Genomic DNA, 18544 nt, shown 5'->3' with positions numbered 1-18544 from the left:
GATGTAGCATTAAGTGACTTACTTGCGCGTCCCTGTCCGCCATGTTGTGTGTTTTCGACTTTATCCATTTTGAACATAATTTCACGGATATTTTTGTATTTCTATTTAATATTTTCCTTAATTTCCTTAAATTCCTTACTTCTGACACCATGTGTCCTGGTTTACCTGGTTTAGAGATAGCAATGATTATTTGATGTTTCCATTTTGGTGGAACAGTACCAATGCTATATATTAGGTTTAACAAATTAAGAAGATAGAGGTGTGTTGACTTTTTCGCCTTACAAATAAAAGAATAGGGAATTCCATCCATAAATAAAAATCTAACGGTATTAAATCAGAGGATGGAACAGTTGCGGGGCCTAGATTGTTTAAAAATTGATCCACCCAAGCAGTTGAAATATTGTTTAGGTTGTCTGGTGAACGTGAACATCTAAATTTTTTCATATTCTTCCAAATAACCGATGATGGAGTTTCTGGGGAAAGAGAGGAACAGAAATTTCGTCATGCCTTACGCTTTTTATCTTTAAGTAACCGCTTTGTACCAGCTTCTAAATTACGTACTTGGAGAAAGTTAGTCAAATTGATGTTGCGAAAAAAGTCTTTTTCTGTATTTTTTTATTTTTAATAGCTTCCGTGCACTCTGTATCCCACCATGGAGGAGAAGGGATTTTCTTGACAGCAGAGTTCTTCTTTTTTAGGGATTCATCCGCCGCAGAACTCCTCCTCGCGTCGTTTCCTCACTGCTGAGAGTCGTGACCATCATGTCGACAGGATTTTGCTCCTTGTAATGTTCCGCCAGCGCCTCCGATCATTGGCCGCATGAAGGGCATCGTGGAATAGGATCTCCAGTGTGGTGCGGATTTGGTCGAACCACCTTGTCGGACTGCGCCCGCGCGGTCTTTTTCCCTCGATCTTCCCTGTCACGAATAGTCTCTCTAAGCTATACAGTGCGTTGCTTGCGACTTTCCCAAGTAACAACAGATCTACCAATAAGAAATACAAAGCCTGTGAATAACTTACGATCCATGCTGTCAGATGCCCAGTCAGCGTCAGCATATGCAGAAATATCCATACCACTTTTAGAAAAATAAGGTTTAAATCAATTGTAACTTTTAATGATAACACTCGTTTAGCGGCTTTCCAATGGGTTTCACCATAACAATTATTAAATTGACTGAGATAGCTTACTGCGTGACTGATGTCCGGTCTAGTACAAACAACAACATACATCAGAGAGCCAATCAAGCCCCTGTAGTCATAGATCTGATCCGCCTGTTTTTCCTTGGCTAGCTTTAGACCAGTCTCCATAGGTGTGCGTTCAGGCTTACACTCGTCTATTCGAAACTTCTGTAACAACTTATTTATATAATTAGTTTGATTAAGACAAATTTTATCACCTATTTCTTTCAGCTGCATGCCCAATATACACGCATGTTGTGCTGGCCCTAAATCAGTGATATCAAATTCTTCCTCCAGTGCTCTCTTTATTTTCTGTTTTCCTTGAAAGTTGGGGGATGTGAAAACAATGGGTCATCGACATAGAGAACTATTATCATCATAGACTTATTTTCACTTTTAAAGTAGACACATGGCTCAGTGCTTAATTGCTTGAATAGTAGTTTGTGACACAAAATCTTTGTAATTTTGTCATACCATGTCTTGGATGCCTGTTTTAAGCCGTACACAGCTTTATTTAGCCTGTACACCATGTTCTCTTTTCCTTTTTCTTGAAAGAACTCTGGCTGCTCCATGTATACAGTTTCCTCGAGGTCGTCATTAAGGAACACCATTTTGACATCCAGGTGCTCAATGGACAGGCCATGTTCAGCTGCTAAAGCAAGTAAAATCCTAATTGTAGAGTACCTTACCACTGGTGAAAAAGTCTCTTGGTAATCAATACCGTACTTCTGTGTGTAACCCTTGGCCACTAAACGAGCTTTATACTTTAGTAACTCTCCATCTGCTCCATATTTTCTTTTGAAAATCCATTTACTTTTGACTGGTTTGTGGCTGGGTTCAAGCTCAGTCAGGGTCCAACACTTGTTCTTAACAAAGGAATTATACTCATCTGCCATTGCCTTTCTCCAACTGTTCGATTCAGGCCCGTTTAAGGCCTCGGCTGCAGTCTGGGGATCATCAGGGTTGTCGACTAATCTCACGAAGCTTGCCCTCTTGCTTGCTGCGGAGAGTCTTGCAAATCTTCATATGAATAATCTGTCTCCTCTGCTTCAACTAGTGAATCGTCCCCTGGAACATGTTTCATCCAAGCAGTCATTTGCATCATAATCCGTTTCTCCGCTATCAGAACCGTCCAATGTGGTTGCGCTATGCCTCTGTTTTCTGTGTCCGCTCTGTGATAATATTGTGTCATCAGAAACATCAGAACTCACAGTGGGTAGCTCCAACTCATGAGGACCATCTGTATTTAAACTCATGTCAACAAACATGTGTTGGTCTGAATTTTCATCATGTGACACACTTTTTTGTTCATAGAATTTTGTTTCAACAAAAACTATGTTACGGGCAAAAACACAACGTGGGATCATGTGGGTCTATGAGTCTATAGCCTTTTGACTCCTAACTGTTGCCCACAAATATGTATGGTTTACTTTTTGATTCTAATTTCTTCCTATTCTTTATCATTGCATAGGCATTGCATCCAAAGATTCATAAATGGTGCAGATTTACCTTTGTTGGACCATTTTTCCTCCGGAGTAGCTCCTATCACAGCTTTGGTTGGACTTCGGTTCTTAAGGTATACGGCAGTGTTCACAGCCTCAGCCCAAAATTTCATTCCCAGCCTAGGATCCCGCAGCATACTCCATGCCTTCTCTATGACGGACCTATTGGCCCGTTCAGCAACACCATTCTGTTGCGGACTATCCGCAATAGTTTTCTGGTGTTGGATGCCATTCTTCTTGAGAAATTCCTGAAACTCACCCATATACTCACCGCCCCTAGCAGTCCTAAGTATTTTTAATTCCTTTCCCGTTTCTTTCTCAACAAGAGCTTTGAATTGTTGGAAATACCGAAAAGTTTCATTTTTGTATTCAAAAAATAAACATATTGCTTCCTGGAGAAGTCATCAATGAAACTTAGAAAATACCTAGCACCACTGAATGAAGGGACCTGAAGGGGATCACAAAGGTCACTCACTATGTACAAGACCTAATTTTTCCTTAGCTCTAGTGTGTGACTTTTTGGGAAAAGGGAGTCTACTTTGTTTACTTTCTATACAAGGAATACACTGTTTAAAATCAGACAAACTATATGAAATGCCACTAGACATACCTTTTTGTAGCAATTGCATACTCCTCGAGTTTAGGTGCCCGAGTCTTCTGGGCCATACCTCCTGAGATAACATCGTTGCCGCATTAGCAGTGTGAATCTTTGCCGAAGCCATCACAGCCGAAGCGACGACACAGCCGTTGTCTGACACAGTATCCAGCTGATAGACACCACTTGTCTGTGTACCTGTTACTAGACATTCATGTTTGTCATAGACCCTACATAATTTATTATTAAATTCAACAGTATACCCTTTCTTTGTTATGGCACTTACTGACAATAAGTTCGTACTAAGATTAGAAACATAATACACATCACTTATTGTTCTTATACAGTCTTTCAAACAGGTGGCATTGGACATGTAAAAGTTCAAATACTTTTACATGTCCAATGCCACCTGTTCGTAGCTTTTCACCATTCACGATGCTCACATCCACACTATTAGGTCGGAAGTCCATCATGTACTTTTTATCATTGCACATATGATTAGTAGCACCGGAGTCAATGTACCACACATCACTACTTATTTTTACAGACAGAGCTGCAAAGAGCGCTTTGTCCTTTGGGATATTCTGCTTCGGATTGTTCCTAGTCTGATATCTGGATTTATTTTTGCCTTTGTTGCCTCCTACGTCCGCTGACTCCTTGAAGCTTCCTTTGTTGGAACAATTCTTAGAAATATGACCCACATTTTTGCACTTGAAGCATCTCGGTGGCTTCTTGGTTACCAACGCAGTGATATCTTGTTTCTCCTCACGCCTCTGGTTTTCTGCCAAGAGTTTTCCTGAGACAAGTTCCGTGGTGAGTTTTACATTTGAGTTCTCAATTGCCATGATGAGGGGGTCAAAATCTTCTGTGAGCCCACTTAGCATTATAACGGCAATAAACTCATCATCCAATGCGGATTCCATTTCACTCAGTTGACACGCCAACTCTTTAATTTTATTGATGTAGGCTTCCATGGAACTGCTATCCGATAACTGAACTGCTATACGATAACTTGACACCGAAGAGACTTCTCAGTATGCCAAGTCTCCTATACAAGCCGCGCCCTCCGAACGCCTTACTTAGGTTATTACACGCCTCGTGTGCGCTGGTGGCGGTGCGGATGCATGGGATGACCGCTGGCTGCACCGACAACGCAATACGTGCCAATGACTTTTCGCTCTTTTCTTCATGGCTTCCGTCAATTCCCATTTATCCGTGACGGAATCACATAACTCTTCATGGATTAATAACATCCGCATGGAGAACTTCCACGTGGAGTAGTTTTCTGCACCACGCAGTTTTTCAATGGTGGCATGTTGAATTGACGAACTTGTGCCAAACTTGTGTACAAAGGCAATAAAAAAAAATGTAGAATTTAAAAAAATTGTAGTACTACTGCTGCCCTAAGCACCTATGTCAACGCTGATGAAATAATAATTTGCATCAGCAACCGCTATTAAAATCAAGGAGTGATATCGTTTATAATTATAAAGCTCGGAACCCGCGCAATCCGGCTCTTCGCACCTTATATGCTTTCCATGCACCGTTCCTAAGCAGTGTCGAAAATGGGTTATTTTATGGACAATTTCAGCAGTAATGGGACCAGTTTCATCTAGTTCTGTCATGTATGTATGAAGGTTGTAGACATGACCATAGTTTTTCACACGTGTCTTCTATAATTTCGCCAATAGTAGAGATACCAATAAGATATTCGTAATACAGCGAAAAGTAGCTATTTCCTGAAACCAAATACCTGCAATAATCATTAAAAAATATGTAATACCAATAATATAAATTACAAACAGACAAGTCAGCACCTACATAAGTTTACATAACAATTAAATTACTTTTTTAAGAGATACAACAAACAATATCAGAGATACAGAAAACACCAACAGCAATGCCGAAGACCTTACTAATCAAACCGACGACGAAGATACTGACTCAGAAGCTATACGAAATAGAAAACTTAAAACGAGCATGCGTAAAAAGGGTAGAATTCAAAATAATTGCGAGGATGAAATATTGAAATTATTGAAGGACAAAAAATATGATGAGGATGTTTCATTTTGTGAAATGATCATACCAATGGTCAGAAAATTTTCAACGGAGCAAAAACATTACGCTAAAATTGAAATTCTGAATGCACTTAACAGCGCAAATAAATATTCACCAGAAAATTTCATGTCACCTAGAGCCAGTTCCACTTTGTCGCAGTATCGACCATCATCTTCATCGTATTCATCTTACAACCCAAATACGCCGTCACCCTGTCCAAATACTATCCGTCAAACTCCTTCTCCCCAAATTCTATCTCGTAATACTACTGTCATTTCTCAATCTCAGCCTGATCCATCTCAAACCCAGCATTCGCTCTTTCACAATTCAAATTTTCCAAATACTTCATTTAGCCAATCTTCATATCTAGTAGAGGGGAGTGCTATTGATATGAAAGATTATGTTTTATTTAAATGAAGTCGCCGTGGATAAGACGTTCGGTGCATTCGTGTTGAGTAATGCACCGGTGTTCGAATCCCGCAGGCGGGTACCAATTTTTCTAATAAAATACGTATTCAACAATTGTTGACGGTTGACTTCCACGTTGAAGGAATATCATCGTGTAATAAAAATCAAACCCGCAAAATTATAATTTGCGTAATATCTGATGGTAGGACCTCTTGACCCTGCCTATTTCTGCTGTGAAGTAGTAATGCGTCTCGGTTTGAAGGGGCGGGTCAACCGTTTTAACTATACTTGAGACCTTAGAACTTATATCTCAAGGTGGGTGGCGCATTCACGTTGTAGATGTCTATGGGCTCCAGTAACCACTTAACACCAGATGGGCTGAGAGCTCGTTCACCCATCTAAGCAATAAAAAAAAAGTTAATTTCTGTTTAATAAATGATGATGTATGATTAATCCTTGTTTTTATTTACCTTTGTCAGTTATTAAATATTCACTGGAATGTTGCCTAGAACATTTTGCTCCTGACGGTACTGTACTGTAAAGCTTCCCCCCCCCCCCCACAGAGGCGCGTTATTATCGGTCGATTTAATATATGGCAATAACGCATCTGATCTTATCAACCGATAATAACGCGCCTGTAGGTAGGCTTAAGTAGGTAGGTACGTAACTAAACCTTAGAGTTATCGAGTCTTTCTTTAGGTGAAATTGCTTTTCTCCAATTCGTATCTTGATAGGTGATCGCTGGACCAACTAGTTGTAGTAAATTATCGAATGATTTTTTTGTCATTCTGCAATAGCCAAAAAACTTTTTGCTGTATTTTCGCAACTCTTGATATTTTATGTAGAAAAATCCTTTCATGGGTCTTAATGCCGTAATTGGGTGAATCCAATACTCATGAAATCTTTTGATACGTCTGTTACGCCGCTTTAGCTTTAGATAAATTAAAATTTTTGTTCGGTTGTCCATTTTAGACGTGCGTCTCAGCCGAGAACTGATTAAAACTGACGAAAATAGTACGAAATTTTATTCGCAGTGTGTACAAATAAAAACCGGTGAAATATCGCTGTGCGGACAGGCCCTAAGGGCCGTAATATCAATCGTAGTTTAAACTAGAGAACACAGTTTAATCTGTCCTTTTCGTTTCTCTTGTAATATCAATGACAGATCATCGACCCAACACAGTTTAAACTACCAATAAGTTTAAACCTTCCCAGAGGGGCGTTTAAACCTTCCTTCATGGATTAGATGTAAATATGTCATTGTCAATAACATTAAAGATTTTGTATTTGAGTGTTTTTGATATTAACCAGCAACGTGGAATATTACAATAGTGATTCAGATTCAGATATCGATGATTTAAATGGTTTATAATAATATAAATATATATATGTCGTGGATAACGAGTTTTAGTAATATTAAGACGGTGGTTTTGACTATTATTTTAAATGATGAAATGTTGTTTTGATAAATATCACAAAAATGTAGGGTAGACTCCGTAACGCCACAGTATAAAATGGCGGTACGTGGACAGAGTCGTGGCATTCCGTGTCAGACAGTCATTCCGTCTGTCTCAGTCAGTGAGTCTCTGACAGTCAGTCAGTCTCTGACAGTCAGTCAGTCGGTATGTAAAACGAAACTGTCGATTTACCCTGTCATTGTGAAAGTTGTGTGTGTTGAGTTTCAATAATTATTATTCGGAAAGTTTTATTGACTGAACTGAGTTCAATCGAATACGAGTGATGACGGAAACTATCGCTTAGTCATCCCTGGCGCGTGCTGACATATATATACATATATATATATTATAGTACGTTATTCGTACAAAAAACAATCAATGGTATGAGTGGGACGTTATAAAATTCATACGGTTTTTTCGTGTTTCCAAAACATCAGCACAAGCTATTTTATGTGAAATTGAAAACCAAATTCGTCATCCTACTTCACGGCAAATATTATTTTAATTACATCAAAATCGAATACTTAATAAATTGCTTTCCAAATGAAAAGGTAAATTACCAAAAAAATTATATAACCTATGTGTACCTACTGTACCACATTTTGGACATGTGGAAGTACAGTAGGTACATAGGCGGCACTGAAAATTTCGGGAATTAACGAAGTGACACAACATTACTATTTAAAAATGTATTTATTGCTTTTCGAAGTATTCTCCGCGAAATTTGACACATTTTTCCATACGGTGGAACCAATCATTGAAGCAACCATTCCATTCGGAAGTTGGGGTCCACAGCTTCTTCAGGTGATGAAAATCTTTGTCCACGCAATTTATTCTTTATTTTAGGGAAAGTATAGAAATCATTAGGGCTTAGGTCGGGGCTGTACGGCGGATGGTCTAATAATTCTATGTTTTCTTGCTCTAAAAACTCTTTTGTTCTATGCGCGGTGTGAGAACTCGCATTGTCGTGATGGAGGATGATGCGGCGGTTGCAGTTCTCTTTACGGAGTTCAGAAACGACCTGTGGCAAACAAATGCTAGCATACCATTCCGCATTAACCGTTCTTTGTCCCTCAAGTCGTCCAATAGTCGTAACATGGCCGGTTTTGGAGACAAACGTGGCCACCATTTTTTTTGCAACACTCCGTGAACGAACAATTTTTGTTGGCAATAACTCATTTTCGAACACCCAAACTCGTGACTGGTTTTTTATTTCGGGTTCGTACGCGTATATCCAGGATTCGTCACCTGATACAATGTTGTATACAGCATTTACGGATCCTGCGTGGAATCTTTCGAGAGTTCTGACGCACCAAGTAACGCGAGCCGCTTTTTGCTCTTCACAGAGCGAATGCGGTATCCATCGGGAAAACAACTTTTTTACACCTAATTGTTCATGCAAGATTATTTGTATTTGACTCATGCCAATGTCTAAAGTTGCCTAAATTTCGCGGTATGTCACATGTCGATCTTCCTCAATCAGCTTACGCACAGCATCAACGTTTTCTTGGGTGACTGCAGTTTTTTCTTGGGTGACTGCAGTTTTTGGACGACCTTGACGGGGATCATCACTGAGCTTGACACGTCCACGTTGAAACTCAGCAAACCAGTGATAAATTGTGGTTTTGGATGGGGCTTCATCACCAAATGCAGAAATCATCCGGTCAACACACTGTTTTTGTGTTAAACCACTTCGAAAGTCATAATAAATCATCTCTCTTGAATTTTCTCGAGTCAATTCCATTTTCTCAACGACTAAACAAGTTTGACAAAACGTCGTGACAAGACCGAGAATCTTTTTTTAAATAAATAAATGGTATTCGATTTTTAAAACCAAGGAGTTTTCAATTAAAAATATTTTAATATGACAGGAGCAGTGGAAATATTCCATTCCCGATACTTTTAGTGCAGCCCTCGTAACACACAGGCTATATAATTTTGTTGTATATTTCTGTATTTCATTGCATGTTTTTAATTACATGTCATAATTAACTCATTATATTACAGACTATACTGACAGACTATATTATTTCAGGAACAATGCATTGTCCCCAATGAACCAACTCCTGCTTACGCTTAGATTCTATGCAACTGGAAGTATGCAAATAACAGCTGGAGATTTCAGTGGAGTTCATCAAACTACAGCAGGAAAAACAATTAAAAGAGTAACAAAAGTTATTGCAGCCAACAGATTTAACCATCTTAAACTTCATCTTTCTCCAATTAAACAACAACAAAATCAAACTGGCTTTTATTCTATTGCTAGATTTCTTTGTGTATATGGTGCTCTAGACTATACACATATTCGTTTACAATCCCCAGGAGGGCAAAATTATAGAAATAGGAAGGGATACTTTTCATCAAATGTCCAAGCAGTATGTACATCCAACTTAAATTTTTTGGATGTTGCATGCTAGGTGGCCTGGTGCTAGTCATGACAGTACTATTTTTAGTAACAGTCGTTTGTGTGCTGTTTTCGAATCAGGACAAATAGGACAAAATATTCTTCTTGGTGATGCTGGATATGAACTGAAAAACTATTTATGAACACCACTTCAGAATCCAGTGACATCAGCAGAAAAACTTTATAATGAGTGTAGCAAACCTACATTAATGTCATTCATTCTAAATCATTCACTAGGTCTTAAACCAGTCATAATTTTCATTCACAAAATTCGCTTCCATCGCTGTGCCTGTAAAAACCTTTGTACTTTCTATAAATATCAATAAACACCCAGTAATAGTGATAAAGTCTTTATATTTCACAAGAACCACAAAACCTACAGTCCACTCAGTTAGTTCAACAACAAACAATGAGTCTCATATTCGCACTAGAAGTTGTATAGAAAGGCGCTTTGGGATATGGAAAAGACGCTTTCCTGTGTTATCAATTGGTATGAGAGTAAATCTAGAGTTAGTACAAGACATTATTGTTGCCTGTACATTTTGCATAATATATGCATAAATAACGGAGATGGAATTCCAAGCATGGATATAGAAATACAAAATTCAATAGATTTGTCTAGCCACCCAATAAATATTGATAACGGAAATAGGGATAACAACAATCATTTAAAAACACAATTGTTAATAAATAGTCATTTTAGTATGTTACATCAAATAAACAGATCTTGCATTTTAAAAACTAAAATAGTTTAATTATTGTAATAGTTTTACAAATAAAACAACTTTTACATAGTGTTTATTTTTTATCTATTTAATTCCTTTTTCTTCAACAATATTTCCAACATTAGCAAGTCACATCTCAATTCATGTTCTATTTTGTCTTGTTTTGCTTTTTCTTTTGTGACAAATCACCATAATTTTCCATTGTGTTCTTGAAACTCTCTAGATTTCTTCGTAACGGTGTTGACCGTTTCTTTTTCACAATAAAGCGATTGAGGGTACGTTCTGAATAACTGGTAGAAACTGGAGGTGTGTCTTGGATGTGTAACTTAAATTTGTCCATCTAAAATTAAGCAAATGTCATTATAATTTTGACTTGGGACAGATTATGGGTATATTGTCCATTCTCATGAATGGGAAGCTCAAGGCCAGCAGTGAGATATTTATGGGATATTAGTATATTAATTCATAGAAAATAATACGTGTACAAAATAGCATTAATATTGCCATTCAAATAGGGAATGTACATGCATGTATTTTAGAAACATCTTACCCGGTAGTCTTGCACCAGATTATCTATATTAATTTTAATTTGTAGTTTATTTTCAGTATTTAATTTATTTTAAGTTTTATTTGTAATTAGAAGTTTAAATAAATAACAAATAATTATTAAACCAACCATGTTCACACTGCAGTCATCAGTAGGTAGACCGGTACTTTTCTTGCTATGATTATCTTCTACTTCACTACTCACTGGAAGTTTTATAATTGTTTCTTTACATTCTGGTATCTAAAAAAAAAACATGTGATAAATAATAAACATTGATTGAGAAAATACTTTGTAGTACCTTGGCCTAGTTACATTTAGTTTTTCATAGTTATAGTTGATTAATCTATATTAAGCCCAGTATATAATTAATGCAAAGTTTGCTTAAAATCAGATAAGGATTAAAAATGTAAAGAGTCTTTAGAATACTCAAAATATTGAAGTAGGTATTCATATTATTACTTTTAATATGTAGAAATGTACCTTATCACAATTAAATCGTGGAGACAATCCTTCCACACTTGGCCCAGCTATAGTCGGATTTTTATTTAGACGAAGCCAGCTGACAGCAGCTAATGTCACTTTGTGAAATAATGTTGCTATATTTAAAGCACTAAAGTAGGAAACCTATGGAAATGAAACTTCAACCAAAAATTCGTACCACTGTGACGTCATCTGACCACAAAACATGGCGGTTTTAGTGCTGTACAAAAGATTTCAATGTTATCAGGTTTTATCGATAAACGTTCTTGGCTCATTTTATTTTAAATATTGTTGAGTATTATTTATTTGTAGAATTTATACTTTAATGGGAAGTAAGTAGGTATATTGTTTTGTGCAAATATGATATGATTTAGATGGGTGAAATCTAAGACAAGTTCGTCCTTCGAATTTGCCAAGTAAGCGATATGATGATTTTTAAAAGTTGCTACACTGATTTTATAAAGTTGTCGTTTGTCGCAAAACATCAAGATATAGCGTAGTACAGTGCCATCTGCCCATTTCTAGCATGCTAAATGTTATCGTATTTTGAGTACGTGTTTTTCTTAGACTATTACAATCTATTTTAATTGTTTTGCTGACTCTAAAGTCCGTAACCACTACCGCAGCGAACCCCAAGGAAGGTGCGCCGCACCATTTGAATTACTTTCACTTGAGAGTGATTCAAATTTTAAACTTATCAAGGGACCGCGTGAAAAAAAAAACACCTACAGAACATTTCTTCATTATTAAAAACGTCATTCCTTGTGACTTCCTCTCTAAAATCACGTAATTATTAAATATTTAACGAATTTACAATAGTGTTTTTTTACTCACTGCGGAATAAAACTATTTTATTTAAATAGTTCCGAAGAGATTTTGTAGGTAGCCTTTTTCCCGAAATATCTGAACAGAATGTCTAAATATGTTTTGATGACATATTTTAAAGAGGTATTTGTGATTAGTGTCATGATCAATAGATTCCGACCGAAGAATGATGAGGGCTCCAAAATGAATTTAAATATATATAGATAATAGTTTTGGGGCATCGACTTTCTTGAGATCATATAAAATACGTTTTAATTATTATTTTTGTATGTTCTAAGCATGATAAATTTTGAAATTTTATATAAGCAATCATATTAAATCGATATCAAAGTCAATAATTAATGTACAACCCAAAACAGACGGCCGAACTGACGTGACAATGACATTTGGTGCGCTCAACATGGCGGATTTTCGGCCTCATTAGACGGAGATGGAGATATTTACGTATATTCATGTTTAATTTTATGTACGCACTGAAATACTGTTATATTGTTTTCCTGCGAGTTAAAGTGCTGAGTAAGAACGAGATAGATATATGTTTATGTGTGTGCCTTCAAAATGGGTGCTATTTATATAAGCAATTGTACGTATAGAACAACATGTCGTGTCCCTACTATATAGGTCTATGATTTAAAGTAATAGTGATGCGTTCAGTTCTCGTTCAATCACATGAATGAACAATGAGTGTGAAGAGTTAATCATTAATTTCAAATTATAAAAGAATATAATTTATATTTTACAATAAAATTGTATTAAAGTGCTCCAATATATGTTACTAGTAGTATGTAACTACAATCAGTTTTTTTTTATTTTCATTACCTACCTTTTTTTTTTTTATTGCTTAGATGGATGGACGAGCTCACAGCCCACCTGATGTTAAGTGGTTACTGGAGCCCATACACCTACAACGTAAATGCGCCACCCACCTCGAGATATAAGTTCTAAGGTCTCAGTATAGTTACGACGGCTACCCCACCCTTCGAACCGAAAAGCATTACTGCTTCACGGCGGAAATAGGCAGGGTGGGTGGTGGTACCTACCCGTGCGGACTCCCAAGAGGTCCTACCACCAGTGATTACGCAAATTATAATTTTGCGGGTTTGATTTTTATTACACGATGTTATTCCTTCACCGTGGAAGCCAATCGTGAACATTTGTTGAGTACGTATTTCATTAGAAAAATTGGTACCCGCCTGCGGGATTCGAACACCGGTGCATCGCTTCATACGAATGCACCGGACGTATTATCCTTTAGGCCACGACGACTTCAATATACCTATAATTACCACTACCAATAATTGTTATATTTTATACATCTATAGTTTCAACTATATGATTTATTGGAAATAGGACAGTCTTACAAGCTTCCTCGCAATGTTTTTCTTAATGTTTAAAACACTCGATATTCGGTACAGGTAGATACTATAGGAACATAATATTTCGTCGAAAAGTCGTTGGTATGTACAAAGCACGCCTAAAATTCGAACCCCGTACCCGATATCGGCAATTCGGCACACCGACTATTCACTAGACAATCGAGGCAATTTCATTAATTCAGGAGTTTTTTCAATCGTTCACTTTGTCACAACACTATTTTTATTTCATCAAAAACTGACAACACAGTAAACGTCAGTTGACTTCGTCTAATAAAAAATCAGACGAAAAAGCGCGGGAAACCTTCGAACTTGGCGGGCGCGGTTTTTAAATTATTTTTCAAATTAAATTGTAGATTTATTGTAATTAGTAATCAGAATAGTTCTAAGTTGTGAATTTTAGATTAGTGTTATTCCTATATTTATTATTTGTCTTTTCTACGTAGGGTAAGTTTTTTCTGAATACTTTTATGAACGAGCCGCCAGACCCAGGGGGCACAGTGCCCCCTGTGGGACCATTTGTTACAATTTCAAACGAATCTGGAATGGATTCCGACTATTCGTCTGTATCCAAACGAAAATTAAAACGGAATTATCTTCATAGGATATGCAAGCAATGTAATAAGAGGAAAAGGAAACATAATAATGATGCATTCAAAAACACTGATTGTCATTGTAATGATTAGTTTAAAAAGGTCCCCATGAATAATTTACCATCTTCTACTCCCGATAACGTTAATTCTCCTTCCCAAGCTCCCACACAAATAGGCAGGACTAGTTATGATTGCAATGATCATGGCCCTTACATTGTGGATGTTTATAAAATACAGTCTGCGGAAGACGACGGCACCAATCTGCATCCTATTGTGTTCGGTAGGTTTTTAAAAAAATGCTTTTAAAAAAATTGTAAATGGCAGTTTGAAAAGGATAGGAAGAAACAAAATGTATCTTTCTTTTCATAATTATTTAGACGCCAACAGCTTTCTCCAGTCAAATTGTTTATCTGAAAATAGGTTGAAAGCATATATACCCACCTTTAATATTACCGGAATGGGATTAGTAAGGGGAGTTCCAACTAAGTGGTCTCCCGAAGATATTAAGGAAAATACTAATGTGCCTATGGGATGTGTTGATATAATTAAAGTCAGTCGTTTAAATTATAAGGTAATTTGTAAATAATGAACCAACTTGGAAACCCTCCTAAACAGTTGTATTGACATTTGACGGCCAAGTATTACCTAAACGTGTTTTTATGTGTTTATGTGTTTTATGTGTTATCTCAATCAAATTTAACCATACCGACCAACGCTGCTACTTTATTCAACCCTAATAATAATAATAATAGTCATAATGGACAGGATAGTTCAATGGCCCGAGGGACCTGGGCGGGCCCCCCGGCGCGTACTCTGCGTGGCCGGGGGCTCCGTCTGTGGGGGAGTTTTGCTGGACTTCCACCGGGCGCGTCCGTAGGTGGCGGATAACGGGATCCTCTGGGAACAGTCCCACTCCCAGGGGTATCGTCCGGTCTTTTTCGTTGCAAGGATTTCTAGGTGTTAGGTAGGTAGGCTAGGTGTAGGAGTAGGGTAGCCTAGTTAGGCTTTGCAACGAAAGAGATCGGATGACGCGGACCAAAACCAGCAGGGGGAGTTGCGGGCTCTCCACGCCCTTCACTCGCTGAAGGGAGCTCCTCCTGGAGACGCTCGGGCTCCCTCTCTTTTCCCCTTTCTTCCCCCTTTTTCTTTTTTCTTCGGGTCACGTCCGACCCGTTTCGGACGTAACCCACGGGTGGTGGTGGGCCACTTTTGGCCTGCCCTTTGATGGAGAAGTGAGCCGGCGTTGCTTACGCATCTTCCGGCCGCTGGTCGCCATGTCCCCGGCTTCGGCTACAGGGGCACGCCCTCCAGAGGGGGGTACCGGTATACCGGCGTGGCTTCGTGGTTGTTGCTCTAATGAGCGTCGGGCGGTGGTCTGTCGTGTTGCTCGTTGCACTCGGCGGGCCGCCGGCCAACCCGTAATCCTCACCGCGTGGGGGACGGGGGCCGCTGCCGCGAGGCACGGGGCCGCGAGGACGTAAACCTCTTTAAAAAATGCCCCAATCCTAAGCTCTGGTGCCCGGCGATGGGATGAATGGCTGGAGGGAGTCCAGTCCCGAGGGTACCAACCAGACCCCAGGGGACCGACCCCTGGTTAATAAAAAAGGAAACAAAACATGAAATGGCATCTGTGAGAAAAGTAATACCCCAGGAGGGTACCTCCCGCTCCGCGGGGGGAGAATCCCTCCGTGCGGTCGAGCGATCGGCCGCACGCTGCCCCACCGTTTCTGGGGGGGGCACACACTGTCACGCAGAAGGGGGCGACAGCACGGGTCGCGTAAGGGACAGGGTCCCCACCGTGCGCCTCGAGCGCTGCGAGAGCCTTATCTCGCTCTACTCGGCGCGGAGCTCCGCGAGGGGCGACGCGTCCAGTGGGCGGGAGACACCGGCGCTGTTCACCGACACTCGACAGCGGACTCGGCGGAAGCGGAAGTCGGCCCGACGGCCGGCGTCCTCCGCTCCGTCTGACTCGTCCGAGGGTGAGCCTGCCAGCGCCAAATATATGGCGTTGGCGGAAGGGCCGGCGGCTGCTGCGGCGCCGCCCGCCACAGATTGTGACGCAGTCTCTTCTCGCGGACTGGCTGCTGCCTCCTCGGCGCAGTCCAGGGCCGCCTGCTGTGAGGCAAGAGGAAAAGCGGAAACCGGAGAGGTCGCGCGTTTGGAGCGCTGCCTGGCCGGGGTGGGTCCCTCTGACCCCTTCCGAGCATTCGAGGTGGTTGGGAAATTGGTTTCCGCAGTCGTGGCAACATCCGGCGGTGGACTCAAGGGTGACTGCGTGCGGGCCTTAAAATCCGGAGCGGCCACCCTAGAAGAACGTCTGAGGGAAGTGGTAGACCGCACCACAACGACGGAGACGGCGGGCTTGCGGCAGGAAGTGGCCCTGCAGCACGCCCGCCTCGAGCAACTCTCGAACGAGAATGGCAAACTTCGGGCGGAGAATGGGCAGCTGCGAGTGGACATGGCCGAGTTGAGGACCATGGTTGCCGACCTCATCGAGCGGCAACGCAGCTCGGCCCCTGCCCCTCCTCCGCCCGAAGCGGAAGGCCTCAGTGAGGTGGACGAGTTGAGGCGGCAGCTCCTCATACAGGAGGCGCGCAGCTCCAAGGTGGAGCGCGCGAGACCGCCCCTCGCTCACGAGGCTAACGGAAGTACGCCTGTGCCGGCACCCCGCAGGAGTGTGCAGCCCGCTGTAAAAGCATACAGCGGGAAGAAGAAGGCTACACCCGCGCGAGCTCCCGCTGCGGCTGCACCTAAACCCGCGGCTGCAGGGGCGCCGGCACCCACGGCCCCTGCATCAAAACCGGTGTCCGCTCCTGCCCCGTCCCAGCCTGCGAAGGCGGGGCCTGGCAGGAGCCGAATCAAAAAGAAGGGGCGGACCAACGCCGCCAAACCGGCACCGACCCCCCAGCCCCGCCCACTGCCCCCAGCCCCGGCCAACATGGACGAGGCCTGGACGACGGTGGTGCGGCGAGGGCCCAAAAAGGTTGCGGCGCCTGTCGCGCCGCGCCCCAAGCCCGCCCCTACGGCCGCCGCTCCCCGCCAAGAGGGTCGAGCGGAGCCTAGGGGCCGAACTAGACGAAGGAGGCCGCGCGCCCCGCGGTCGGCTGCAGTAGTCGTGGAGCTGCTGCCGGCCGCCAAAGAACGGGGCATCACGTACCACGACGTGATGACTCAGGCGCGCGGCGGCGTAAATGTGGACGCCCTCGGCGTGGAGGGTGGCCTGAAGGTCCGGCAGACGGCCAACGGGGCCCGCCTGGTAGAATGCCCCGGCGCGAATTCCAGCGCCGCGGCAGAAAAACTGGCGGTCCGTCTGCGGGAAATCTTGCCGGACCCCGAGGTGGTGCGCATCGCGCGGCCCGTAAAAATGGCGGAGGTGAAGATTACGGGCCTCGACGAGTGCGCCACGAAGGAGGAGGTCGCCGCGGCCATCGCGTCGCAGGGCAACTGCGCCCTCGCCGACGTCAAAGTCGGGGAGCTCCGGGCGACGTACTCCGGAACCCGGACGGCGTGGGCGCGTTGCCCGGTAGCAACGGCGAACCTCCTGGCCACCCCTCCACAGGGTCGGCCTTCGGACAGCCCAGGATGGCTGCGCGTGGGCTGGGTAGTGGCCCACGTGCAACTGCAGGAGAGCAGGCCGTGGCGTTGTCTTCGGTGCTTCGGCACCGGCCACGGCCTCGCCAAGTGCCCCTCGACAGTGGACCGCAGCGACCTGTGCTTCCGCTGCGGCCAACCGGGGCACAAGGCAGCCTCCTGCACCGCAGCCGCGCCGCACTGTGTCTTGTGCGACGCGGCTAAAAGGAAGGCCGACCACCGGGCCGGGGGCCCGGCGTGCAAGTCCGCCCCCTCCTCTACAAAAACGAGGAGGGGCGGAAAGAAAAAGAAGCCGGCTGCAAAAAGGGCAGCCGGTGAGTCAGCTCCCGCCGCGGCACGAGAAGAGCCGCAGGGCGGGACAGACGAGGGAGCGATGGACGTAGCCCCGTAATGGGTTGCGTCCATCGCTTCCTCCAATGTAATTTGAACCACTCCGCCAGGGCACAGGATCTCCTCGTCCACACCATGGCGGAGTGGTCAATCGATGTTGCTGTCGCCGCGGAGCCGTATTTCGTCCCCACCGACCAGGACTGCTGGATCGGGGACGTCGACGGCTCAGTGGCCATTATATTACGACAGTCCGCGGCGTTACCCCCCTTGGATATGGTGGCCAGGGGACCCGGGTACGTCGCGGCTAGGATCGACGGGACCGTCGTGATCGGGGCGTACTTTTCTCCGAATAGGAGCTTCGCCGAGTTCGAGCGGTTTCTGGGCGGGCTCGAGGCGCTTTTACACCGCCTCGGGTCCCGCCCTGTTATCGTCGCGGGGGACCTCAATGCCAAGTGTACGGCTTGGGGTTCCCCCCGC

The 18544-nt window shown here is 42.7% G+C and overlaps 1 protein-coding gene and 1 non-coding gene across 2 annotated transcripts in view; one reads left to right on the top strand and one right to left on the bottom strand.

Moving 5' to 3' along the window:
* LOC119630046 (putative nuclease HARBI1) overlaps positions 1–15913 on the bottom strand; it is a 39006-nt gene extending 23093 nt beyond the window's left edge. The window contains exons 1-2 of the transcript XR_009975838.1: positions 11005–15913; positions 23–10668 (exon numbers count right to left, since the gene is read on the bottom strand). The gene's annotated coding sequence lies outside the window, so the exon portion shown is untranslated. The remainder of the gene's footprint in view (positions 1–22; positions 10669–11004) is intronic.
* Positions 10500–10647, top strand: Mir3405 (microRNA mir-3405). Its single transcript, NR_107683.1, has one exon. It is a non-coding gene; the product is annotated as a microRNA mir-3405 (primary transcript).
* Positions 15914–18544: the final 2631 nt, after the last annotated feature.

This window comes from Bombyx mori, chromosome 20 (assembly GCF_030269925.1).
Source record: "Bombyx mori chromosome 20, ASM3026992v2".
Classification (NCBI taxonomy): domain Eukaryota; kingdom Metazoa; phylum Arthropoda; class Insecta; order Lepidoptera; family Bombycidae; genus Bombyx; species Bombyx mori.
This window is presented reverse-complemented; position numbering and strand designations above follow the sequence as displayed.